Raw genomic sequence first — 27,488 nt, 5'->3', positions numbered from 1 at the left:
TTGCGATGCCGTTAAATGACTTTTACTGAAAACGTCAGCGCTGGATTTTCCATGCCCTGAGTCTTACAGAGGTGGATGCCTTCATGTAGTGAACATGTCTGAGTTTTTATTCTAATCTGATTTCATTCATCTGTCTGTGAGTAGTTTGCGTGTATACAAACGAGTACACACACTAACGCAAAGACCAAGAAAACAACAACTTCGAGATCATTAGAATTTTATAGCTGGACGAGCAGACAAGAAAGGAAGGCAGGCTGAGCAACAGTCAGCCATCACAAACAATCACTAGCAGATGCCGAGCAGAGAGAGGGTGAGAGAATGGAAGGTGAGGTCACATACATATTTGTGGCAGGATGCAGCAGAATAGACCTACTGTGTAATGTGATGGAGCGCTGGCTAACATGTGCACATGCAAACACACTGGTACACAAACCCTCTCTCTCTCCCACCACCACCAGAACCACCAGCACCACCACCTTATAACATGCTCAGCCACTCACAGCCCAGAGGCAGTTTCCATCTAGTAGCAGCAGGGGGAGCAGCTCCACTATTGTTCTGACTGGATCCAGGCCCAAGGCAACTGGCTTGGGGAGTGTGTGTTTGCAAAAGCTGCATGCACACACTCACACACACACACACAGGAGTGATAGGTGCATGGGGTAACACACCACTACAGTATAGGCTTTGGTAAAAGCAGCACAAAGTCTAAAAACTCTTATTTAAAAAAGGTCAAAGTAAATATTTATCAGCTTGCCTTAAAGTACTCCATACTCACATATTTCTCCGTCCGTTTGTCCTGATCTACCCGGCGACTGGAGAGAAGCTCCTTATTTCCCTGCAGACGTCAGTGTGAACGAGGGATCCAGTTGTGTGTTTCCGCTGCTGAGAGGGATAAACAACACATTGTAGTGCAGGAATATGTCAGAACAAAAAAAAGTCAACCTTTACAATAGTGTTACAGAGTTCTTTGGCAGGAAAACTGCTGCATGTCTCTGTCAGTGACAGCATATTAATCACTGGGTCTAAAACCAGTCTTATTGTATCATGTACATTTATATTTTTACTGATTACTTTTTTTGTTATTTAAATTTTTATTAAGTTTTAAGAAACACCAGGTCACAATACAACAATTAGGTTTTGTTTGTGGTGTAGACTCTGACATGCCATATAACAATAAAAATAAGAGTAAACAATCAAAGCAAATTTCACATAAAAAGAAATCCACACCCTGGAAATCCAGTCCTAACTCAGGAAGTCCACCACGTTTACCCAGAATTGAGCCACCAATGCACACTCCCATACACAATGTAAGAAATCCCATTTCTGTTACACTTATTATCATTCAACAGGTTCATTCTATACAATCTCACAGGGGTATGATCATATCTGTGTATGATCTTGTACTGTGTGAACTTCCCTCGCGCCTCATTAACATACTTCCCACAGCCTGCCAACATTTCCAGCCATTTCTCCTGTGTTACATTCATTCCTAGGTCCCTCTGCCACAACAACGTCACATTAGTGGATTCCCCACTTAATGAAAAATTTGTTAGTTTGTAGAATTGTGAAGTTGTGCAGTGCTTCAGTGGCATAAAATCCATTATATTATTCTCTGTAAATTTACTTATTACTTACTTTTAGTACTTTTAAATGTGAGCACAGTGTCTATTGTAAGCTAGAAAATCCAAACTATTCACAAGAGGCATGTTAGAAATATGTTTTTAAGATAAAACAACCTTTAACTTAATGATGCACTGTTCTGTAAAGAGTACAGACAAACAGTAAAAACTGGACATATTTGCAGGATGATGCTGCTACAAGGCAACAAGCGCCCATTGTGTGTCTGTGTGTCGTTAACAGACGGCTTGTGAAAGATATCTACAGTGTTTGATGACACTAATTCCCGTTTGAGTGTCTCACACAGCCATCAGTGGTTTGTGTGCTCGTAGCCTTTGTGCCTCCTTCACAGTTGTGTGAAGACACTCATGGTTAATGGCTGTTAACAGCACAAGTGTTAAAGCATCCAAATGCGGACAATTAAAGAGCCGCTCTGCCAGAAAAGATGGATGATTGCTGTTGGTGCAGAGAAGGCAGAGCCTTTCATTCAGCCGCTCACACTTTTCTTTTCTTATGCAACGTCTTGAGCTGAGAGTTTAACAGGCCACTTCACCTCAAGGGCCGCTGCTCAGCTTACCGAGACGCATGCATGCACGCACACACACACACACACACACACACACACACACACTTACATTTGTTTGTTAAAGTCACTGCGTGTTTATTTTGGAAGAATATGTGAACATTTCCACTTATTTTACCCTCTTTAACGGCAGCTTGCTGCATGGTGGAAGGCAGCAAAGTTAGAGAAACTAGTCTGAGTGAAGAATAGATGGCAGATCAGCAGATGACATCACATAGAGTCTGATTGAAACGCACACCGGCCCATCAATCTCCTCCTTCATTTCCACCATCACTCTCTCCTCCCTGCTGCACAACAGACCTGAGTCATTTGCCATTGGCCTTCTGTGTGTGTGTGTATTTGTGTGTGTGTGTGTCCCTTTGCCTCCAACTGGACCCATCACCTTGACCACCACGACAAACCCAAGCCGGACTGACCTTGGTTTTTCCCCATTACCCATTAATTCTGAGTCTTTCTGTCTATCTCTTCCTCAAAACCTTCATCTCTCAAACCTTATCTCCCATGGCTTGAGTTGTATGTACGCTTCTGTGTGTGTGTGTGTGTGTGGTCTCCCCCATGGTTAGGGGAGCGTGCATGTGTCAGGTCCAGTGAAGGTGACACCTTATGCCTCGTGCAGAGATAATGAAGGCTTTAACTTTACAACTCAAGCATATCAGATTGCAGCACCCCAGTCCCTCAGACACGAGCCTGCTACATGACTGATCTGAGAGGGTCGCCACCCTCCATTTCATGTGCACTGAGCAGTGTGCACTGTAAAATCTGCCAAAAGGCCTCATCATCATAACCATCACTTATTTCAGGATTGGGTTTAGTGAGACATATCACAGTACACACACTCTATAAGGAGGGCAGGCGAGGAGTTGCATACTGTTTACCAACTGTTACGGCAGCCGGAGGCAGGGAGGAGAAAAAAAAGCCCTGTGTGCATAACCTCAGAACATGTGAGAGTCAAGATGTCAAAAATCATTCACATGCTCCACAACTGGGCTAATGTGGTGAAGTAAAAACACACACACACACACGCCTCCTAAATTCCCTCACTGCCTCTCTCTTCCATCCTTTCTCTCCTCGACTCACCTTTTCCTCCCCCTTTCATTCAGGAAGGGTTCTTTCCATAATAAAAGGAACCTGTGGAACTAATCCTTGCAAATCTCCTGTGCTTTCTGTCCTATACCTCCAGGCAACACAGCACACTGAAATCCTCCATTTGCATGCCTAAACTGCACTAACTGTGAATAAACCCTTTTAGCTGCTAATGTAATAACATCTCCATTTCAGGAAAGGAGCAGGGGGTTAGCCAGCCCTCAGAGATTCAAGCAACCCTCTCCCTCCTCTCACCTACCCTCTCCCGCTCTCCCTCTCTCTCTTTTCCCCTCTCATCCCTTCTCCTCTGCAGCACAATAGGCCTGGCATACAGATGCATCGAGCGGCCCTCCTTATCAGCCACATCTGCTACTTAGGGTCAGCTTTGGAAATGGAAGTGGAGTCCTGATTACAAGCAGATAAGCAACAACACACACACACAAGCATCCTCACTTCACCTTGGAATTGTACATCAGAGGATTAAAAGTGATATTGAACATGTTTTTTTTTTACTTCTAAATGTGAACTTTCTCTGTGTTAATTGAAGCTGTTTATCTGATCAGAAACAATTCACTGTGCAGCATCTTTAAAAAAATCCCTCACTGCACTGCAGTGATGAATGTAGGAAGCAGAAACACAGTCACAGTGTTTCAAGCCATTTTATGGGCTATAATTGGCCACTTCCACTCCACCATTCCTCAGCCACCATAACCCACAGTCACCGTCACTGCCTTTCATCTCTGACTGAATTATATTAATGCTGTTAAGTAGTACGGACGCACCTTGCCTTATACCACACACAGATACACTCACACGTGGAGTTACGTAGCATTATTTTCCACCTTCTTATCAAGATAAGGGTCAGAATTCATTACTTGTTTTTTTATTTCTTCATCTTCCTCTGAGCAGATGCCAAGATATGATTTTAATTGTCCAATTACACAGAACGTAGCTGTTCCAGCCCACCCTGAACTAGGTACTCCTCCCCGGATTCTGTTTTCCTTTTTTTTTTTTGGGTTGATATTTTTTTTCCCCCCTTCCTTCGGTGAATTAGGGCTTAAACAGTGGAGATAACTGAGACATCGTGCACGTATCCTCCTCTGAGAGCTGGCGTTCACTACCTCACAGAGTTCACATGAATAATATTAACATCAAAGAGAATTTCTTGGAAACCATCTGATCAAGCTGTATCATACATCGCAGTGACATGCTTATAACACATCATGCTCTCTCTCTCTCCCTCTCTTTTTCCTCTCATCTCTCTCTTTCTCTCTCTCTCTCTCACACACACACACATATACACACACATACGCTGACACGCCTAACATACATTGGTATTCTCCCTGTGTAAGGGGGAGATCCAGTTACTTCAAAGGACCCATTTCCACTACTACTAGTACTACTACTACACCTACTTAAAGCTACGATAAGACGTCAGTGTGAGTGCTGCTGCCGCGCTGCACTCCAAGTCAAACGCTCACAGCACAGGGAAAAAAAAAACTGAGCAATACAACCTATATGTTGAAACGTCTGTTACACAAATTGTTTGTAGCAAATGTATTCTGATGACCCATTTTCCCTCCATTCATCCAGCTGAGTGTTTTTTTTTTCTTTACTCTTCTTATTCAAATTCACCAGCATCCTTACACACTGCACCTACTCCTCATCCACCTGCAGCAGCAACACACACACACACTCCCACACTGTGTCTGCATGCACATACAAACACACATTTGTGGTATGATAACTAAATAAATAAACACATGCAAAAAAAAAAAACAGTGATGAGGAACAGCTTGTAGCTCTGCCACTCATCCATCCATCCAACCAACCAAATGCCAAGCAAGCCTCTCCCCTCCATCCACCCACCCCCACCCAAAAAAAGAAAGAAAAAAAAATGCACACATGAAAAAGATGAACTTATTGAGGTCTCTATTTCCATGGCAACACAGAATAGTTTTGATGATGTTCCTTCCCAGTCGGCAGGCAGGGCTTGGCCGAATCACGGCACAGATTGGTGCTCCGTGGCTTGTTACTAAGGGCGGGTTTAAAACGTGCAGAGAGAGAGAGAGAGAGAGAGAGAGAGAGAGAGAGAGAGAGAGAGAGGCGCAGATGGTTGGAAGAATTGCCACTTTGAAGAAAACCCCAACCCACACTCACAACTGAGTTCTGCAATATTGATTTGAATGGATGGAAGGGAAGAAAACCTAGTGGCCTATGAATAAGTAAGTAATGGATAATATGGGCTAAATCAAAAGCCATTCAAACTGAATTGGATATGTGTTCTCAATGATGCAGAGGTCCAGTGAGTCTTTCTCTCTACATGAGGGCAACGGCAAAAAAAAAAAAAAAAAAAAGTACGGTACTGAACAGTGCTGTCAAGCCTCCTCATGTCACGTCGCTAATATCCTCCAACACAAAAGCACAGAATAGAGACACCACAGCAAAAGAGAAAATCAAAGATGAGTGGATCTGAGTCTTATTTCAATAAAATGGATCTCTTTGCTCAAATATTCATCACAAATGTTTAACCGCAAATGCTAGTGACATGTATTAAAAATGGGATTTTGATGGACAGAACCAATGTAAATATCATAGTAGTAACACTACAGTTGATCAGATTCCTGCTATGACTGCTGGCTATTTAGCTTTTCAAATCTTAATTACAAAATTTTCCACAGCACTACAGAGGCTCTGGTTCTTTTTTAAATAAACAACATACAATCATCAGGGGTTTTCATTTACCCAGCAGGAGAAGTTGTGCTAAATACCATCTATTTGAAAGAGAGAATAAAAAAGGATCTCCCCCAAACTTCCTCTTCCCCTCTCACTCTCTTTCTAGAATTCACCCCTCTCATCTTTTTCCCTCTGCAGAGAGGAGAGCGCTACAGGAAACAGCATAAGAGCGCGGGGCCCTGGCAGGCCCCGGCTAGCTGTGATTCGTGTTCGACATGACGACACTGCTGTTCAGACAGACACAGCTGAAGACGCCGGGTTGATACCGTGGCATCATTTACACCAGGCACCAGCTCCCGCACACCATCCCTGTGCTGTCTCCCCCCCCACCACCCTCCCCTTCTTCCCTCACCTTTTCGGCTGCCCCCCCTTCTTTTTACTTTGACCCCACAACCCTAAATCCCCCCAGCACACGGCAACATGGCAGACAGGCAGCCACGCAGACAGGTGACCGTAAACAATTAATCAACATTGTGACACCTCTACATCTGCCAGGCCCAACACGGGGAGGGGAGCTGTCAGCTAGCAAAACAAAGCAGCCCCCAACACACTCACACACACACACACATGCAACTGTGCTGGTGAGTGGCTCACTAGCACATAAAAAATGTCACTCACAAAACGCAGAAGCTTGTAGACATGAAATATGAAATATTTACCACACACTGAAGAGCGAGTGACACGACAAAAAGCCTCTTTTTTTTATTGGCACATGTCATTGGATGCCAGTTGTGGTTCAGCAGCAGAATTTAATTTTAAATGTTGCACACTGCTGCAGTTTCATAGCGTTCCACCCAGAATAAATCACCACTTCAGTGTTGCATGATCAACCAATCACCATCCAACCTGCAGCGATCAATAATAAAGGTGTATGGAAGTTTGTCTGTGGTGCTTTTACAGCCCAGATTCTGAATAATCCACCTGTCAACAGTTACTTTAGATGTATTTTGTAGACATAAAACACAAAATTACCTGCATGACTACACACAATATAGGATTAGACAACATACAGTCTGATTAAATACATAAAGACATTGATTTCTGTTGAATTTGTCCAGTTTTTGGGTACCAAACAATCATTATAATAAATGTCATCAGCCACTGTGTATACTTTTGTTATACTGCATGAAGAACAATGCATTTCTGTCTAAAATAAAGCTTGCTAATCAAAGTTAGCATCACTTCCTGGGTGAAATTACTGCTTCCACACTAGAGCTCTGCTTAATCCAAATTAAATTACTCTTGCTGTGTTGGTGTTTAAAAAAAAAAAGAAAAGGAGATTTCCACTTCCAAAATGCGTATGCGAGCTTTTATCCAGCACAAATGACTCTCAGTGTCGAGGATGTTTTTCTTGATATGCCACCATTGTCTCAATGCAACACCCCCGCATGCCCTGAAATCATCCTGCAGGCCACAGAACAGAGCAGAGTGGCATATTCATATGGATGAGTGTGGCTAACAGGTGATGAATGTCAAAGCTGCTGGTGGCCTATTGTGGTCGGGGGACAAGGACAATATGGGGGGGGGGGGGGGGGGGGGGGATGGAGAGGTCAGCGCTGGGATGTGTGCTGCTAAAGTTTAGGCCATAGCTGACTTGTGCCATCCGTCAATGCAGACATATTGAAATGGGGCAGCAGCAGCAGCAGCACCCCGGGCTATGATGAATACATTTATGTGAACATGTGTAAAAGTGAACTTCAGGCAGGCGAGTACGAGTCACATAATAACAGCATTTGACAGTGAAAGGCTAACTTTGATGGTATTTCCGTTAAACGTTGGTGATATTTTGCTGGATTGTGTGTTTTTTTTAAGATTATTTCTGGATCTTGTTGACATAAAGATGCAGAAGGGGAGAGTGTGCCTGTGCACAAACACTCCTGGGGATTCTAATAACAATGCTGCGGTCCCGGGGAGCCACAGAGCTGCTAGAGCTGTCAGGCCTTTTGTTTCAAGGGGGCCACTCATTACATTACAATCTGAAAGATAAGGATGCTTCAGGGGGTAACACAAGGCCATGGAGGAGGAGGTATTGTTCTTCACTCCATGTGTACCTCTATGCTTTTGCAAACCTACAGGAAACACAGCCTTCAGAGATGAAGGGAGTTATAAAAGGATAAATGCTCACAATAAGAAGATGTGGGCAACGGCGCAGCTCACCTGGTGTGGGGAGGAATGGTGGAGAAAAGAAGAGGAGGGGATGGAGGAGGAGGAGAGAGGAGGGAAAAAAACTTAGTCTGGTCCAGATTAACCTACCATTTTCATAAAGGTAATCATTATGCTGCCAGTAGGAAACTTGTGGGATGAGAGCTGAAAGCAGAACACAAAGCTCTCATTTGATTTTGTTTGTTCTCTGCAGAATGGCTATCAGTCTGAGGACTCTGTGGAGTGTACAGTGGTGTGGGAGATGTTTACAATGCTTTTGGCTTTTTTGGGGGTGGGGGTGGGGGGTGGTGGTGGTGGTTCGGTGTGCAGCTTTGACTGCATCTCACACATCAAATTGAAGCAAAGTGTAACATGTGAATGTTGTGACAAATGAGACACACATGACAGAAAGCAGGAGTAGGTGAGAATTGGGAAGCAAAGGGAAGACTTCCCTGGGGAACGTGTGTGTGTGTGTGTGTGTGTGTGTTTATATATATATGTGTGGTATAACTCCAGATCCTGCATGTATGTTGATGCTGTTAAAATGATAACATTTCATTTTAGATAGAGATCATTTAAAAAAAGCCACTAAAGGGCTGCTTCTCCAGTCATTTTAAAGGGATAGATGCTCCTCATAACACACACACACACACACATATATATATATATAAATCCATAACTGTCTCATTCTCCATGGAGACAGGAGTGCATGAAGTAAGGTGAAAGGTTGTCAACGGCTGGCATGGAGCGCAGAGAAGTGAGGCATTAATCACCTGTGCATGATTTTAATGAGTGCAAATGTATCTTCTTATAGCTTTTTGGAAAAATCTAATGAGAGCAACTAAAAAAAATGCTAAATTCATATTTTAATTATATTTGTATTTTTATTCATTTTGCAGGAACCGTTGGATGAGACTGTGGTTATTGATGGGTACATTTTTAACCCTTTTGTTGCTACGACTGACGACTAAAGGAAAGAAGTGGAAAACTGAAGCACCTGTAATGTGTTCAAGTTTTATTGTGAAATTAAATTGTGTTGTTGTTGATGATGATGATGATGTTATTTTGTGTAATTTGTGTTGTGCAGTGGTCATGTGACGCAGGTTAGCCACATACAATGCTACGCTGGAAAAACAGTTTAACCCTCACTGAATATCTCTCTCTCTCTCTCTCTCTCTCTCTCTCTGTGTGTGTGTGTGTGTGTGTGTTCTAGCCTGCTGTGCAGTTGTGAATTTTCACTGTTTTAACTGTGTTGCCTTCTTGACACCGTAGCTCACTGTTTAAAGGGAGAGATTTACTTTTATTGCAACAGAAATGTAACAGGTTACCTCACAATTAAATGCATAAAATGTCTTTTGTATTTTTTGGAATATTTAATTAGATGTATAATCTCACATAAATGGGCTATCATGGTAAAATATGATCTAATATCATAGTTGTCATGTAATTGGAATACTTGCTAAAATTAATGACAAAAAATAGATACAAATTCAACACTGGCATGTTGTTCATTTAAACAAAGTTGAGATAACATTAAAAAAAAAAATCAAATGTGGTGCAGTGACAGCAGATCAGTATTTAAAACACTGTGGTCATTAAGGTCCAGAAGACTGGTCAGTAATGAAAGAGTGTGAAGGAAAGAGCGCAGCGATCCCCCTCGCTCAGAAAAACCTGACTACACTTTCATCACCTCGCCGACTCTTTCTGTCTGTGCTCCTTTAATGTTCCACAAATGCCACCAAGACCATCTTTTAAGCAAAGATCAAAAGATGAGCATGGATTTTTCAAATGTTTGATACTTGGCTCCATTTGTTTTGCATATGTTTATAGCTCCGTTTGTGAGCTCTCTCTTAGGCTGGAATAAAGTAGCTTCTACATGTTGTGGATCATTTTTCCCTGTGTATTGGTGTGTTCACTTAATTTACCAGTGCAAAAAAAAGAAACTATTCATCTCCTCCATTCACTGCCACTAAAACATGGGGAAAAAAGTTCCTGACACATGCATCTCTCCTACAGAGGGACTTGGAAATGTTGATCCAAGCAGAGCCTGCAGGCAGCTTCCACTCAGACCAGGAGAGGAGGCCTGAGGGTGCCCACCTGAGAAAAAGGGTTACCTTCCAGGGCTAAAGTCAGTGACTCGGTGGTACCCATGCTGGCCTGCCATTCCTTCTCTCTCCCCCCTGCCTCCCTGCCTGCTTCGCTCTGCTTGGACGACCATTTAAGTTGTCTAATTATCCATACAGAAATAATTGGTCCTCCTCCACGTACAGTGACCCTTGTGTTTCGTGCATATGCGTGGGCGAAGCACACATGTGAAAGCATGCGCGTGTGCAAATCAAGTTTTCACCTTGACATTCACAGCTTTAATTAAATTAAAGCAAAGGTGTTAAAGCTGTTGATTGTCACTGTGAACGGGCGAGGAGCACATAATACAATGCATATCAATGCAGCCATGAGTGACTGCGGTCCCCCAGGTGTCAGCCAAATGAGTGTGAATATTCAGCTTTTTCCCCTCCACTTAACTCTCATTTCACTCTGATGACATTTTATTAGCCTTCCCTTGGCAGTGCCGGCAGCAAGCGTTCAGCAGAAAACAGCTTCGTCTGTTCAACTAAATAAAATAAATAACGACAAAACTAATGATAAACTAAATGCTATTTTTTTGGTCGTTTTTCCCTTTTCCAGTTCACAATAAACACATTTTCATCATCCAAGGCCTCCATCACATCCACGTTCTTCCTGTCAGATGACAGCTCGCCGCTCGCCACGCCCCTCCCTCAGTCCACCCCTCCTTTCTTCCTCCACGCTGCATATCGATTCAAATGAAAACAAGTTGCCAATCCAAATAAACACCGTGTCAAGGAGCCATCCGAGCAGACAGAAATATCTGCCCAGCATGATACCATAGGGCAAGAAAACCACGGGGGCACTGGTGCTGCTGACCTCACAGGGGGTCCAAAGCAAGGGAGGTGTGTGTGTGTGTGTGTGGGCACATGCATACAGTCTCATGTGCATGGGTGCACATATGAGCGGCTAATCATGTGTTCTCTTGTGACTCTATTCAAGACATTTATCTGGTCAATAAGTGCGATCATTGTTATTGCAGGCCGTGCCCTGTACAGTCAGGCTCTGACGTACTTTTAGAATCAGAAACATATGATGGCCTCACTTCATGATGCCTTTTGTAATATAAAAATGTCCACCTGTCACCTCCAACTGAAGCCTTTCAAAGAAAGATAAGGATAGCATCGGGAAACGGTGGTTTTCTGGACTGTTTTGCCTTTAATTGTGTTAAATGTGAGTTTTTTGTATTCTACCTGAATGCAGACTATGAGCATCAGTCTTTTGAATGACACTAGTTGGAGCTCTTTTGGCGCTGTGGAAAATTAAATTCATGATCTCTTAGCAAGGCTCAAAGTGGAGCCACCCTTGAGGGCAACTACAGTCGTTTCCTGCTCCCCTCATTTAAGTAAAGATGATTTGGGGTTAGGACACAAGGAGGATTCCTCAAGGAACTATAGGGGACCTGTGACCTCTACTTGTGTCCTGATGTGGTCCCCCAGGGCCCCGTGGAGTAGAGGGGTAACAATAATCGGTTGGACCCCACTGAGTGCGAGCAGAGCTGCAGCACACTGGGGTCAGAAAGGAGGACAGGCAGAACTGGTGGTCTACAGGGCAAAGGGGAGTGTGTGGGGGGTGAGAGCCAAGGCCCTCATGGTGTTTTTAAGGTCATGCTAATTGCCATGGATGTACAGCATGCTTTCAGTTATAGCCATAGTTCTGCAGAGGGGGGAGGAAGCAAAGAATGGGCAGGGGCGGGGGGGAGGAGGTGAGGAGGTGCTGGTACAGGTGTGGACCTTTAATTAAATACCACTGCAAAGGTTAATGCATAGAACCAAGAACCGCAGACACAGTTAAGTGGAGGACATTTAAACACGGCCAAGAATATAACCCCACACTGTGTGTGTGTGTGTGTGTGTGTGTGCGTGCGTGCAGGAGGTGGAAAAATTCAAAAAGGGCAAAATTCAATCCATTTTCTTAGCGAAGTGCAGGAATCTGAGTCCCTGATGCTGCATTCTAATGAAACTTGACAGACCTGTGCACAGAAATAGAACCACATTTAATCTATTAGGAGCTGACTGTCGGAAGAAAAAAAAAACCCAGGGTCTGCAGAGGTCTGTAGTCCGCATGCTTAGTCCACTTCCAGATCTTCACAAAACCAAGATGGATGACTGGACAGATTTTCCCTGCAAACCAACAACAATGATGCTGCTCAACTCGACAAACTGACCACATATTATCAGCATTTATCCTTCTTTACTTTTTCAACCACACCATGCTGCTGTGCAGGTGTGCACTGTACACAGAGGCCCACAGACCACACAGCAGAGGGAGGAACCCCCAAAAGAAAATGTCTGACCGCTATTACGCTTTTGGCAGCTGTAAAACTCACTCGTACACACACACAGATGCACAACTTCTTCTTCTTCTTCTTCAGACTCATCGCCGGGGAAATGCAGACAAGAAAAAAAAAGGAGGCTTAGGGACCATTCCAGGCACAACAAAGATATCCACAAAGCCAAAGAATACACACAGCCCAAATCCACCAATTCAAATATGTCCTCCTGAGAGGGAGCCAACACCTTTCATCTCATCTCAAATTAGACAGAACACACATCTTATTGTCTCGCTACAATAACAGAAAACTGTGAGTGTGTGGGGAGGAAGAAAAAAAAACCCCACATGCTCATCACGGTGTTGAATCTGTGCGGAGCGCGAGCCACTCTGTGAATGATGAACCGCCATGATCCCACCGAGAGTGGCCAAGCAGCAGTTTTGGTTATACTCTAAAAACCTACCCAAACATGCTATTAGGCCTTCACTCAAAGCACTAATTGGGTATTCATGTGGTGTTTTGTTTGTTTATCGCCGTGTTACCACTGAAAGTCTTGCTTCAACACATCTCATTTTCATCCTCCAACATGAAAGCTGGAGACAGTGGAATTTCTGCACTGTATTTATGCCATGGAGCATAATCTCAGTTAACACAAGCTGGTCCCAGTTCTCTTTTGCTGTGAATTACCACCCGCAGTGGTTTTGTTGTCAACCCCCCCAACACCCCACCACCCCCTCCATGTTTTGTTAAATAATTTATTCTGCCTTTAAAATTCACTGGTAGCATATACCTTTCTGAGGCGGCAGATGTGCTCATGAGTCTTATGTAACATGTAGGTGGCAGTGGTGAGCCGGTGGTCTTCAAAGGAGCCTGATTTTTTTACCAAAATTGATCATATAATAACACAAATTATGGCTCACATTTGCTATGCTTAAACATCTTTTCCCTTTTTGGGTTTCTCTACCAACGCATCACGTCTCCGCCGCTCTCTTTCTCTTTCCCTGACTGTCCCTAGCTGTTTCACTGCAGTCATGTTTCTTCACTGTTTCCAGGGTGTTGGGTTCGGGGTATGTCTAAGCCGCTGCCCGGCTGAGAGCTGAATCTGGCCTCTTTCAGACTCACAGCTTGCGCTTGCCTCTACACTCCTCCTCCTCCCCCCTCCTCCTGCACCTCCTCCTTCTACTTCTCCTCCAGCTTCCATGTTGTGGCAGCCTCAAGATGCTTTTGGGCGAGGGCCAAACCCAGCAACCATCGCCGCCATTTTCCCAACCTCTGACTATGATGGCCGTTATCCATTATGTACATGACCTCCTCGGACCTGTAACAATGGTTCCGTTTTTAATTCACAAAGATGCAGCTGTTGAGACACCTGACAGCGTGGACGCAAAATAAAAATGTACGTCAATATAATATGTGAATTTTTCCTGTATAAATCAGACTTTTGTGCGCCTCAGCCCGTCCTCCAGAAGTGTAACCACTGCATGCTGTGGTGACAAAGAAGCTAATTTCACACTTATAGCCACCTGGCTGCACATCAAATATTCCATGATTTGCATGTTTGGCAGTGAGAATATGATCATTGTTTCCTTAGCCTAGAGAGCCTAAAGCCCACTCAGGAACAATCCACGGAGAGTGTGGCGGTCCTGTCATGAGTCTCGGAACATTGTACCTGCAGCTGCACAGACAAACGCTGTGTAAGTTCTGGTGACTGTTACCATGTGCTGCGTTACACACCTCAACAACCACGTCCACTAACACATCAAAACATCAAAAAGAAACACGCATCACTGTACCGATGTGTGCTGCCATCTTGGATCATCCCATAAATCGTCAAGCTAGCAACTTAAGACACAAAAAGGAAGTTGCAGTTAATGGTTTAAACCTCTACAGTAGCTTTGTTGATGGTACGTACTTTAAAATGCAACATGTTAGCTTCCTGACACAGTATGACGGGGTGTTCAGATGGGCATCTCAAAGTCTGTCCTCACCAGAAACATGTTGCATGACTGCAATATTTCCACCCTAAAATGGGGGCGGGGACTACGGCAGCTGAAAACGCCAATCACGTGTGAGCACGTTATAAAATGTGTGTGATGTTATGAATTCATCTGTTTACCAACCCTAACAAGTCACCTTCTAAAGGATAAAAACGATATATTATAATACAGTAAATATGGATGTGAAGGTTACCTTTTGTTATCACTGATGGATGGCGCCATGTTCCTGTACGTACTCCACAGACGGTATTTTTGGCAGCATCTTTGGAGTTCATGATCCGCACCTCTCTGAGCAGAAAGAGAACATCTTTTAGGTGAAAAGCAGAGGAACTCGCTCATTTTCACTCACTTAGCCACCTTGCTTCATGCCAAATATTCCGGTTGCTGCAACCTGTTTGAAAACGACTGTCATGACTTATTACTTACTGGGTTTTTTTTTCCTAGGATTTAATTTGGTGTAGGCATGCACACTTGTGAATTGAACTGAACAGCAGGACCACACAGATGTGCAATACAGTCTAGTGAGGAGGAGGACGAGGAGGAGGAGGAAGGCTCTATGATCTCACATATGTCACAAAAGATGCTAACACAAGAAAAAAAAATCTTGTCATTGAAAAGTGTGAAAGCGATGTGTTTTACTACATCTAAGAAGAAGTAGGGGAGCCTTTTAATGGTTACACGCTCATCTCCTCTCCACTCTCCACACTAATCTCAACTGCTGTTTCCTCCCAATTAACAGAGTTCGCTGTGTCTCTTGTCATTTCCTTCCCCTGATGGATCACCTTAAGTTCCCCAAAAAAGAAACTCGGCCACTTTTTCCAAAGAAGGTGTGTCTTCCTGCACCGGAAGGTGTCCGCTGGTCACCTTAGCCTCCTCCGTGCAGCCCACATTGTTTATACATGCAGACTGAAGAAGCAGCAACGTTCAGATGCTGCTCTGCGCTGGCTCCCTGGGCAGAATGGCATAATTAAATGAATTGACTAAAAGGGATGCAATGAATATCCCTACACAGTGCCTCACTTGCAAATTAAAGCCAGGCACCAAAGAGGGTAAACACTAATTTAGAGGGAGAGAGGGAGAGCAGAAGAATGCATTCACTGATGATATATGTTTTATCCTATCTATCTTATCTAAGCTTAAAAATCTGCAACTTTTTGGCAGAAAATATTACACTAGAGTCAGTTAAATTCAATTCTATATATGGTTAAAGCAGACTGGATGGCAACAACTGGAAGCAACACACGCTGCCTCCCTTACAGCATCGTTCCGCCAACAAAAGAAGCTGAAACTACAAATAAATCTTGCTCTCTATCAAGGCTAATAAGCAGTGTTGGGAAGAATACTTTTAAAAAGTATTCAGTTACTGAATACCAATTACATGCCCTAAAACATAATTTGTAGTGTATTGTAATCTGTGGATTACTTACTGAATTGCATTTTAAGTGCAACAATCAGCCCCTGTTTAATACAGAGGACGCTATAAAACATTCAATAGAAAATGTCCAGACTGTTCCAGCTGACTGCATTCAGCGTTATTAGTTATTCTATTTAGAGAAACAGAAACAGAACGTAATGATGACAGAATATATTTTTTAAGCAATGCAACCCAAAGTCATTTTACACACAAGAAAGTAGTTGAATACGTCCATGAAACAGACTCATTTTACCACGTATAAAACTACCTGACAGCCACACGTTCATACTTAAATGTTAATCAGCCTCCATTTTGGGAGGAGTTAGCTAGCAGCTAACAGCTAACAGGTTCACTCCTTCAAGTGACGCTAACAGTGTACCGGCATAATGAGGATGGAGCATTAAGCACGCAGCGCTTCATCCTCAGACTCTGACCCCCATCAGTCCGGCTGCTCTGGCCTCTCTGTCCCCTGCTCCATGCAGCTTTCTGTCCAGCTTGCTGAACCAAAAACTTTAGCTTTGATTAAAGATGTTGTATTGATGGTAAGAGCTCTCACTCCAATGACTATTCACCATCATACACACATATATGACCACACAATGAGACCAGCGATAAGGAGAGTCAGACATCTGCCTTAAATAAGATCTTTGTTGTAAGAAGACAAAGATTTTTTACGTGACTTGTTTCATCCAGCAGAGTGAAAAACACGTGAAAGTACCATCATGTAATCCACTGATTTTAGAAATGTAACTGTATTCTGATTACCATCTCTTTAGACTGTAACAGAATACAGTTACTATTTTGTTGTATTCTAAATACGTAACGTCGGTACATGGACACATAGACAGCTGTTTGCTTGGATGAGGAAATTCATGCTTGCACAGTAGATCCCCACGCCGCGCCTAAAAGCTAATAGTCGGCACATTTCCCAGTATATTGATGCAAATTCTACACGAGTAGCGGCTAGTCATCCTCCTTCAATTCAGCTTCAGTATTTCAGCGCTTGTACAGTTTGAGCCCTTGGAGGAGGCAACAAACTAGTGGGTATGTGGACATTTACACACTCCTGTGTACACTTGTGATGACAAAAATCTACACCTCATAAAGTAAGAGGTGTTTAAAGAATGCTCTGCAGTCGCTCTTCTTTCTTCTTCAAGCCACACATAAACAAATAAAACAATTACAATTTACAAAACAAACAACACCTGCACACTCTCCTCACAGCTGTATGCACACAAACACAAACAAATGTACCTGAGGAGCATGTGGTGCTAAAACCGGAGGCTAATTAAGTGACAGACAACAGCCAGCAGGGAGATGCAGCCTATGAAACTCATCACCAGCTCACATACAGAAGCTGTACGAGCCACTGGTTTAAAAAAAAGTCACGTTTTCTTTATATAACTTCTGTCTTTGTACATAAATACAGTGAGAAGTGTTAATAAACAGTACAATGTGTTACAGCTCATCCTGTTCCATCACCTCAGGGACACAGAGCAAGATGTTTATTTTGACTCCTGTCTTGAGTGAAGTTCCCAACTGGGAACTTGAAAAATACCAACGTACCATCAGTGGTGGAGGAAGTACTGAAGCTTGGTACTTAAGTAAAAGTACAAATACCCAGCAAAATACTCAAGTAAAAGTAGAAGTGCTACATCAACAATCCTACTTAAGTAAAAGTCTTAAGTACTTTTAAATGTACTTAAAGTATTAAAAGTAAAAGTACTCACACACTGAATATATATGATTGATTTCCACTGCAAAGGATCTGAACAGGTTCAAATAATGAAAGAAATCATCTTAAATGAAAATGGACCATGTGTAGTTAATGTACATGTTCAGTCCAGAAGCAGCTATGGACAGGTCTGTGTGTCATGAGGCAGGCTGTGGGCATCAAGTGAGAGAGGCTGCTGATAACAAACAAGCATTCAGCATGTTTACTGTGTCAGTGTCCCTGCTGTAGATTCATGTTATGATTCATGTTCATCAGACATTAATGGATGGACCTGTGTTAGCAGACAGCAGCTAACTAGTTAGCTAACTGAGCCAGAGCACCGGCATCATGACTGAGGCTCATTATAGAAACACAGCTGGCAGCGTGACACCACCTCCATGCAGAGTCTGACCTCACATCAGTCCAGCACTGTGTTCATCACATGAAACAAGGAACTACAGACACTGTAGAAATGTAGTGGAGGAGAAAGTACAGGTAACAGCTGCAACATGTAATGGAGTCAAAGTACAAAGTATGCACTATTATTTTTACTTAAGTAAAGTATAAATACATACAAAATTACTTAAGTACAGTAACAAAGTACAAATACTTAGTTACTTTCCACCACGGCTTACCATCTGCCTTACACATCTTTACTGAGTTCTGTCAGAGTGGAGACAGAATTTATGGCTAGGGTTGCAAAACAATGCTGTGTGACATATAGATATACCAATTCATCATCAGCATAGCTACTGTATCATGAGCTATAAGCTCATCATTGACCCTAAAAAATCCCCTCAGTGGCTGTTAACTGAGCATAAAGAGGAACAAGAAGCAGGAAGAATGTCTGCCATCACAGAACTGGTGGCCTGACTAATTTTCTTGCTATGGGAAGAGTTCCTAAATTCAATTCTGTCTAATTAATTCACTTCATTAAATCAAATATGGTCAAGTCAATACGACGGGGTTTGCATGAAAAATGTGATTAGCTTGCAAATGACACTCCGATGCTTGACACCACGCCAGCTGCACACTTCAGCCTCTCAGTGGCTGTAAGCTGGATAAAAATGACTGAACACTACATGTTCTGCAGCCTGGATTGATAATGAGCCCTTCTGTGGGTAAACCGCTGCTCCATCTGTAGCTACAATCTCAGGGCTGGAAACAATGGCGGTGACCTAATGTGTTTTAAAACACTTCCTCTCCGCTCTGCAAAGAAAACACATTTGCATTGTGGTGCGCAGAGATGGCTGCGCATTGTGATGTAAATGCCTTTGTGTACAGACGTGAATCTAAATCCAACAGGTAAATTGTCCCACTCTGCCGCTCTTACAGCTGTGGACGGCTGGTGATTCAGAAGAAAAAAAAAATGCATCTGCATTAGAAAGGCTCAGGTTAAGGAGCACTTCTGCATTACAGCCTATTGTGATCATCATGCTACTCCCTCTATATCCAACCTCGGCACTGTAGTTAAATAGGAAGGTGTGGAAATACAACTACGCCTCTGCACATCTACATGTGAGACTTGTGAACCCCCGTACTGTAAGTGCCCTATTTACAGTTCCTCATGTTGGCCAAGATTGACTCTGAAAGACTTTGCTTTGTGTTTCTAATGCAAGGTAGAAGGCAATCAAAACAATCACGTGGAATTAGAAAGAGGAAGAAAAAAAACTAAATAAAAGTAAAAAAAACACCATCATCACAATCAGAAAGGATATGAAATATAATAATGAAACAATTTTAAACATGCACCACCAGAAGAGATTGATGTTTATGACTGAAGAGGCCAGTAACAGCTCTATTGTGCATTAGGCATGTCTCTTATTGGTGAACAGAGCCCGTGCATGTCAAGCAGAGGTGGGGCACTGTCCCTAGAGTCCACTATCACAGCAGGTTAACCTGGCACTGCTTTTCTGAGGCCTGATTGCCAGGCCCCCTGCAGCTCGAGGTAAACCGACAATTTTCCATCAGCAGGGAACGTGGCTTTATTAGTAAAAGTAGGGGGGGGTGGAGGCGGGTGTGAGGTAACAGAGAAAAGTGAAATCAAGTTCGCGTCACGGCTGCAGTTGTTGTTGATGTAGGAGTGCAATAAAGTGTGAGCAGACCGGATCCTAAAATTCATGATGATAGCACCGTCTATTGTTTCCTAATGTTTTTCCCCAAATAAAGCATCAACCGGCTGCAAAGCTTAACACTCCACGGAGAAAATTTAGCAAACAAGCTCGAGGCTATCTGTCAAAGCAGTACTGTAAAAGATGAGCCGGAGTTTCTGACAGGTGAAAAAACATCCACCTGAATAAAAAGTGCAGCCGCTGTATGAGAGATGAGACGGAGCCTGCACAGCAAATCGATACCTTCCCCGGGCTGCATGTGATTTTAGAAGGGGCCATCTCTGCTGAAGACATTCCATTTCTAAAACAAATCTACAAACAAACACGGGCGCATGAAGCTATCTAGGTGAACAAAAAAAGACAAAAAACACACACACACACAACTTAGAGGGCAAACAAGCAGTGCCTTATGGTTTTCAAGGTCTCCATTTGTTTTTTCGTGTTCCACTGTCAGGTGCAGAGAGAGGAGAGAGCAGTGGAGAGAATGGTGAGCCGTAGAGGGTTAAAAGGCCATGGCTGGGATTATAGCACAAGTAGGGACCACATACTGTGGCTTGACATGCCTACCAGCTTACAGTGCATTTTCCTCTGACAATGCAGGGTCATACACTGTCAGAGAGCATGAAATGTTTTCACACACATGTTGAAAGACAAGTGAAGAGCTCACTGTTGAAGTCTCTCTCTCTCTCTCCCTCTCTCTCTCTCTCTCTCTCTCAAAGGTTATCTGTTTGCATGATGCTCGTTAATAACAAAGTCGGTGCCCAAAGTCAAATTTAAATTGTGGAAAAAGAGACGTTTTATTCAGAGCATGCGGATGATGTTTGACCTTAAATGCAGAATGTGTTTTTTAAAAAAAAGATGTTGTGTGTGTTTGCATCGACCACATACTCATCTAGCAACCCACCAGCATGATGGATACTCATTCTGGATGGACCAGGCCTCAGCATAGACCACAATGAGTTAAATAAGTCAACAACTTATTTCCAGCAAGCTCATAAAACCAAGCATCTCCTCAGATGTTTCTGAGTCTGTGCTGCAGTCATTTGAACATGTATCAGCTCCATCCTCTCACCACTGTCTGAAGTGCAAAAAGTAAAACAGAAACAATACATCCTATTAATATTTGACATGTTTTTAGTGCTGTGTGCATGACGTCGTCACCAGATTCTGCATGAAAACTGCCCTTTTCCACTCTCTGTAACGAAGAGGCCACTGAGCACAAGGACACAGCGAGTGCTGGGTGGTAGTTACTAATCAGCATGGGAGCTAGCTAATCCTGCCACCAAATGAACTCATCTGTCTGTCCACTCTCCCTCAGACATGTGCTAACATGCCATAATAGTCATAATTCTTCCCTTTGCCCTGGGCTCTGCCTCCTCAGCTACCTGATTAAGGCCACAGTCCCAAAGGTATCAGTGTTAAAGCTTCAGTAATTCCACCCTTAGCTTCACATATATCTGAGGCGGTGAGGGAGGCGTGTGCGGCGTTACAGGGAGGGGAAGGGAAGCGGTCTGTGCATCCACAGCGTGTCACCTGCGCTGCTCCCTGATGCAGCATCTGATTGTCTTTTATCAACAGCCAGCGATGACACTTTCCAAATATTTAATACATGTGGGGATATCTCATTCAATCGTGTGTGTTTAAACTGAAAACTCTCCTGTCATGAATACCACTCTTTTCATGTAATTCCCCATCCTCCTGCTTCACTGTAAGCGGCTGTCAACAGTGTGTCTGATTTATTTCTCAAGTGTTGGTGGGACGGGGGCTCCCGCATGGCACTCCTGGACCAGCATGGGGGGTAAGGGTGTGTGTGTGTGTGTGTGTGAGAGAGAGAGAGAGAGGAGGGGGTCCAGCAGGGCAGGCAAACCCTCAGTTCCTCTGACTCGGGGGACTCTTGGTGGGAAGTAAACTTAAGCAACACTCCTGAAACAGGGAGCCACACACCCATCAACGCCTCCTTTGCAGGTGAGCGCAGAGAAAAAAAACCAGGAGACGAGAGGGAATGTCAGCCTGCGGTGGCAGCGACGTGTTGAATTTGGGAGTCATGTTTATATTCATGTTTTTGCAAGACAAATATGGATCCTTCATGAATAAATATGACAGCGAGAAGAGTAAAAGCACGCTGACACACACGAGGTATCCTGACACTATACGACACACACACACACGACGTGACTATCCATCAGCGTGATGCCACGCACGCTTACACAGAAAATGATGATCCAGCAGCAAGACTGAGTTATGTACCATCATACTCATTCAGCCACACAGTGCCTGCTGCTTCTTATCTTATTTTGAAAGGGTCAACACCACGCAGCAACCATTAAGCCTGAAAAATGAAGCCGATGCCTAAAAGTGCAGTTCCTCAAAGGGCCACTTGAGGCTCCACCTCCATCTGAGCATACCAAACAAACAATTAAAAATAAGAATAAAATGTTCCACCGCTCACAAAACAACAACAGGCCCAGCTGTGTGAAAGGCGCCTCTGATTGGTTTCAGGTTCGGTCCTAAAACCCAGAAAATCGTTGCATTTTAGCACTTCCTGCTCTCTTGTTTATGTGTTTCCAAACACATCAGTACGTCCAACTGAATTCATGAGATTCTTCTGACATTAAACACACCAACAAGTGCCTCACTGATCATTTTTTATGATTCTAAGTGTCTTAGAAAAAGGGCTCTTCAAACATCATCGAGCCAGTTTTCCTGTTACAGAGGTCAGGGCAGTAAAGTTGGCGCTGTCGTCATGTGAGCATGCCTTACTTAGTTTATAGCCTAGCATTAGCTTTGTATAGGCTTGACAAACATAAATGTGTTTAATCAGCAGGGTCTGTTGACATGCTAACCTATTTTTAGTGTCCCTCTTTATTCTCTGTAATGAGCCCGAGGCTGTGCAAACCCTGTGAATATCATAAACTTTTTGTTTATTTTCTGCAATAATCCAGAAGTCAATGGGGAAAAAAAAATCCCATCGGCTGTTTGTGTGGTGGTAAACACATGAGATGCTAACTCGTGCACCGGCCTGCAAAAAACACAGCAATTCTGGCCTATAAACTGAAAAACAGCTGCTAACTTATTAGCAGCTTTTACACAGAGGCTAACACTGCACAAAGTTAAATCACTTCTGTCAATGGAAAACACACAGAAACACCCAGAATATCCTAACAAGAGCGGAGCAGACTGGACATTGATGTGTCAAGTGCTAACTGACTGCCTGTCAATACACTCACTGACCAGAAAAGTCTCTGTCTGTCAGGGGACTGCGAGGTACAAGCAAGGGAAAAGAGAAAAGCAGGTGAAAGTCAATCAAATTAGCTCCTTCCAGCTCACTAAACTCCAGAAGCAGAGGTAAGCAACCTCAGCCTCTTCTGAGAGCGCTGACAATGTCTGTGGGGTGCAATCTGAGTGGCACCCTGCTGAGAGAGACCAGCACTGATAAACCTGGGAGAGAGAGCGCTGCATGTACTTCTTCATATTTCCTATAAAACATGAACTGTATATATACAGTATATGAGCCGAGATCAGCGCTGTGACCAAATGGTGCGTTTGATTGAAATGCTGAAACAAAAGTTGAGGAGTGCTGATTTATTTGCATGTGACAAAGCCTCCGCCATGAGTGTGTGTGTGTTATTTGTTTGTCTCCTCCGGTGAGTGGAACCCTCTGGAGAGAAGCAGACAGTGAAAATGCTGTTAAGATCAGAGTGATAATGACTTACTGAATAAGAATCTGCATCATGGTTTGATCCCTGTCCTCCTTCATAGCTGTCTCATTAGATAAACCTGTGGAAGTCAGACAGCCTTTTACCACTGACGTCTTCTAAAGACATTAAACATTCAACACAGTCAACGTCACAACACATCAGAAATGAAATCATCTCAAAGTGAACGGCAAATCTGCTGAAAACTCTTCTTTAGATTAGGCTCATGTCAGGGGGTGTCTTGTAAGATTTTGAGGAGGGAGGGGGGGGGGTCAATGGATCAATATCTGAGGAAGAGGAGCGGGGGGAGGGGGGGGGGGGCACATTCAGCTCATTCCTGTGTCATGTCATATAAATCTATTTGAATATGAGCTGAGACTTTTGTTTCCTGTGACTGACAGCAGAGGAGGAGGGGGGTGCTGTGTGTGTGTTGGGGGGGGGGGCTCACACCTGGCATGATGTGAAAACTTTTCTAACGTGTCACAGCGGATTGTTCAAACACACAGAGGCTGATTTGCGGTGACGTACAGATTACTGCTTGTAACGCTGCAGCGCTGACCTCTGAGTCGAGCTGTCACTGTCAGAGGAGGCGAATCAAATGCCAAAAATCCCAAATCTGCCCGTTTAACAGGCGTTCAGCACTGATAGCATCTGATAACATCTGATAACATCTGATCAATGATCAAATTAGTCTGTTTGCCATGAGCTGATTTTCACACATAACAGGATGAAGCAACTTATTTTGACCTTTTTTGTGACTTTATTTTAAGAAACAAGAGTTTTTTATTATTATTTATTTATAGCTGGACCTGATCTCATCTGGAGGTGCTCCTCCTCCTCCTCCTCATGATGAAGACCTACTCCAGAATGAGCTTAAAATATGAAATGCTATGTTCAGTTAGCAGCCTGCATTCCTATAGAGGCCAGAAAACACTCAGAAGACCACCACCAGTCACCTTTCCACACAGAGGAGCCCCCCCACACCCTCCTCCACCCCTGCACCCCCACCCTCAGGGCACAGCCCTGCTCTGTTTGAAGATCAAAGACGCTGAGGTAAAACAGCATGTTTACAGGTGTGGGGAAATTGAAAATTTCCTTGGCCTGTAGTGGTGTGGGTTGAATGAAGGAGGAAGTTCATGTGCAAAAAAAAAATACATACATACATAAATAAATAAATAAGCCTGCTGCCTGCAATAATAATTGGTCTTTGGTGCTACACCTGCTACCTGTCTTGGCTACAACAGAAAGAGGACACCTGAAATGTGCCCCCATATTAACAGCACAAATAAACAGAGCTGGCAAGGTGCTGCATGGAAGCCATATTGAGCAGCTCGCTGCAAAAGCAACAGCAGGGGAGGATGCTGAGTTTGTGAGGGATTAGTGGAATTCTAACACTTTTTTTAAAAGAGGGGGGAGACCACAACAATACGCACACCTCAGTCAAACTCGAGTATGTCATTTACTCTGCACCTCTCCACTTTGTGTTTCTCTGTGTGCATGAGAGCAGCGTCCATGCCAAGCTTTCTGCATGAAAGGCAGAGTGTTTAGCTTTTGAGGCTATTTGTGCTTCTGACTCTGTGTAGTGTTTGTGTCCGATGGGAGGCGCCTGCGCCAGCTTCCTTAAAGGAGTAAGGGGAGGGGGGGGGGTTTGTTTGTTTCTGCGCCGTGCCAGGAGAAGAAGTGACAGCCATTCCGGCTCTTTCACAAGAAAAAAAACACAGCACATTCATCTGTGTGAGAAAAGGCGGCCGCTGAACTCAGATGAAAGGCCATGGGAGCTTCGTTGCACAGGAAGGCAGACTGTACATGGACTTCAGTACAAACACAACACAAGCCGTGTCACAGACAGAGACAGACAGAGGACAGACAGAGAGACAGAGAGAGGAGGGGAGAGGAAGAAAAGAAACTTTATTATAGCGCACATGTGACATTATACTTTATATATTCATAATATGAATGAATGCATCAGCCTGAGTTTGGACAGAGAGTCTCCTCTCACTGCCTCCCCCCTTCAAGGCCTCCTCCTGCTCCTCCATGCGCGCATGCACATCTTAAACTGTACTATAATCATAACCCTAAAATCATTCTGTAAATCCTCATTTAATTCACATCAGGCCCAAGAAAATGACATTTGTTGATATACACTATACAAAAAATGACAATCAATAACAATCAATATAAGATGTATTTATATTATTTTGTTGTCTTTTTCTTATCATAAAACTTTTTTTTAAATCAAACATCATGTGTCTGTAGTAAAAACACTGGAGCTCGGACGCCCACTGTTTGAAGTGACACCGTGTGTGTGTGTGTGTGTATAAATAACACATGCCGGCGAACAGACACGTTCATTTCATTAGAGCGGCTCCAATTCAATTAGAGGATGTGGCGTTTGTTTTAAAAGTTTTCTTTCCAAACAGGCGCAGCGGCAGCGCTCTGGACGCTGTCTCCGTTATTTCTGCGCAGAAAGGCCCATTTGGGAAGTGTCACATGGTGAAATGAAGGTGGTTTAAAAGATTTAATTTGTCTTTGTATTATTTTTGTTATTTTAAATAACTGAAACGTCACATTTTTATTATTATTAAAGCAACTCAGAACCTCCTGCCTTCTGACTCTGTTCCTTCTTTTACTGTAATTTGAATCAGAGTCAAGTGAGTTCAGCAGAAATCAGTAAATAAATATTTACTGTTTGATCGAATCACTTGTTGACTACCAAAAAAAATCTGGATTTTAAAAATTGATGCCCTTTTTCCACTAATAAACACACAGCGTTGTTGTTAAGTTTTGTTTAGTTGCTCCTTTATTTTGTAACAATTTATCTGAACGTGTGAAGCAGCGTCACACACTTCTTAACGTGCGTAATGACGTCTCAGCTCCTGGAGTGACCGGGTTTTATTTTACATATGAGGTGTCTGTGTGGTCAGATCTGCAGGCTTCATTTAACAAAAAAAAAATCATGTAAACACACAGCATTAATGACGTCAACAAAACAAACAAATAAACAAACAAACTGTTGTGGACAAAGAGCAGTGACGTATGCTTCGCGTGATGGCCGCTGCTGCTTTACTTTTATTTTTCAAACCCTCCAACGTTATAATGAGGGACAGTTATGCAAAAACACGTGTTACAATAAAGCACTATAAAAACACACTGTGGTTAACTATGCATAATTATTGTGTGCTCATGAAAGAGACACACACACACACTGAGAGAGAGCAGATAAATTCACCTGAAATGACACATGATTGACACTTCTGATACGTTGCTGTGTTTACACACCAACCAGTAGCTCAGCTTTGGGCACGCAAATACACACACACACACACACACACAGACAGACACGTGTGCGCGCTCTAGTCAACAGTGTGGACCTCAGCGTGGACGCACAGACTTGATTTCCTCCCCTGAAGGCCTCTCTCTCTCTCTCTCCCCTGTCCATACACTCAGACTCCAGCCTCTCCAGTTAACACGCAGACCAGTTTAGTTCACATCCTGAAATGTAACAGCTTAATTTAAACAATGCTGTCCCAGATATGGACACGCTGGCTCCTGTCAACTGCTGTCCATCATAAATGTGTCCCTAAATACGGCCTGTGGCGGCCCAGCACCCTCCTCCTCCTCCTCCTTCACACTGATGCTGTGCGTAAAACTCAGTCACTGACGTAGTGGTTAATAAACCAGGAAACCAATACATTAAAAAAATAATCCAAGAACTTATTTATTAAGGTTTAAACCTGCTTTTTTCTTGTTGATTTCCTGCCTGTGAAGACAAAGAACCACAAAAACCTGCCTGCGCAGGTGTGCGTTCAGTCTTAATTATATGATCTTATACTAAAAATTAACCACCTCGAATTATTGATTATTTTCCCCATATAAAAACATGGCTGCTCTCTCCAGCCTCTCAGAAACTCCGCCGTGAACCCTCAAAGAAGTGAACTTTGACCTGAGTCCAAAGAAAACTCCATCATTCATACACTGTGCTCTACAAGCCCCAGCGAGG

The 27,488-nt window shown here is 43.3% G+C and overlaps 1 long non-coding RNA gene across 1 annotated transcript in view; it reads right to left on the bottom strand.

Annotated features, from left to right (window-relative positions):
- The window catches only part of LOC114426134 (uncharacterized), a 46,718-nt gene that overhangs the window by 12,803 nt on the left and 6,427 nt on the right, over window positions 1–27,488 (bottom strand). Inside the window, exons 2-3 of the long non-coding RNA XR_003669331.1 lie at window positions 14,748–14,842; window positions 776–882 (exon numbers count right to left, since the gene is read on the bottom strand). This is a non-coding gene — a long non-coding RNA (uncharacterized LOC114426134). The remainder of the gene's footprint in view (window positions 1–775; window positions 883–14,747; window positions 14,843–27,488) is intronic.

The sequence above is a fragment of the Parambassis ranga genome, chromosome 21 (assembly GCF_900634625.1).
Source record: "Parambassis ranga chromosome 21, fParRan2.1, whole genome shotgun sequence".
In the NCBI taxonomy this organism is placed as follows: domain Eukaryota; kingdom Metazoa; phylum Chordata; class Actinopteri; family Ambassidae; genus Parambassis; species Parambassis ranga.
Note: the sequence above shows the minus strand (reverse complement) of the source record. Positions and strands in the feature narration are given on the sequence as shown.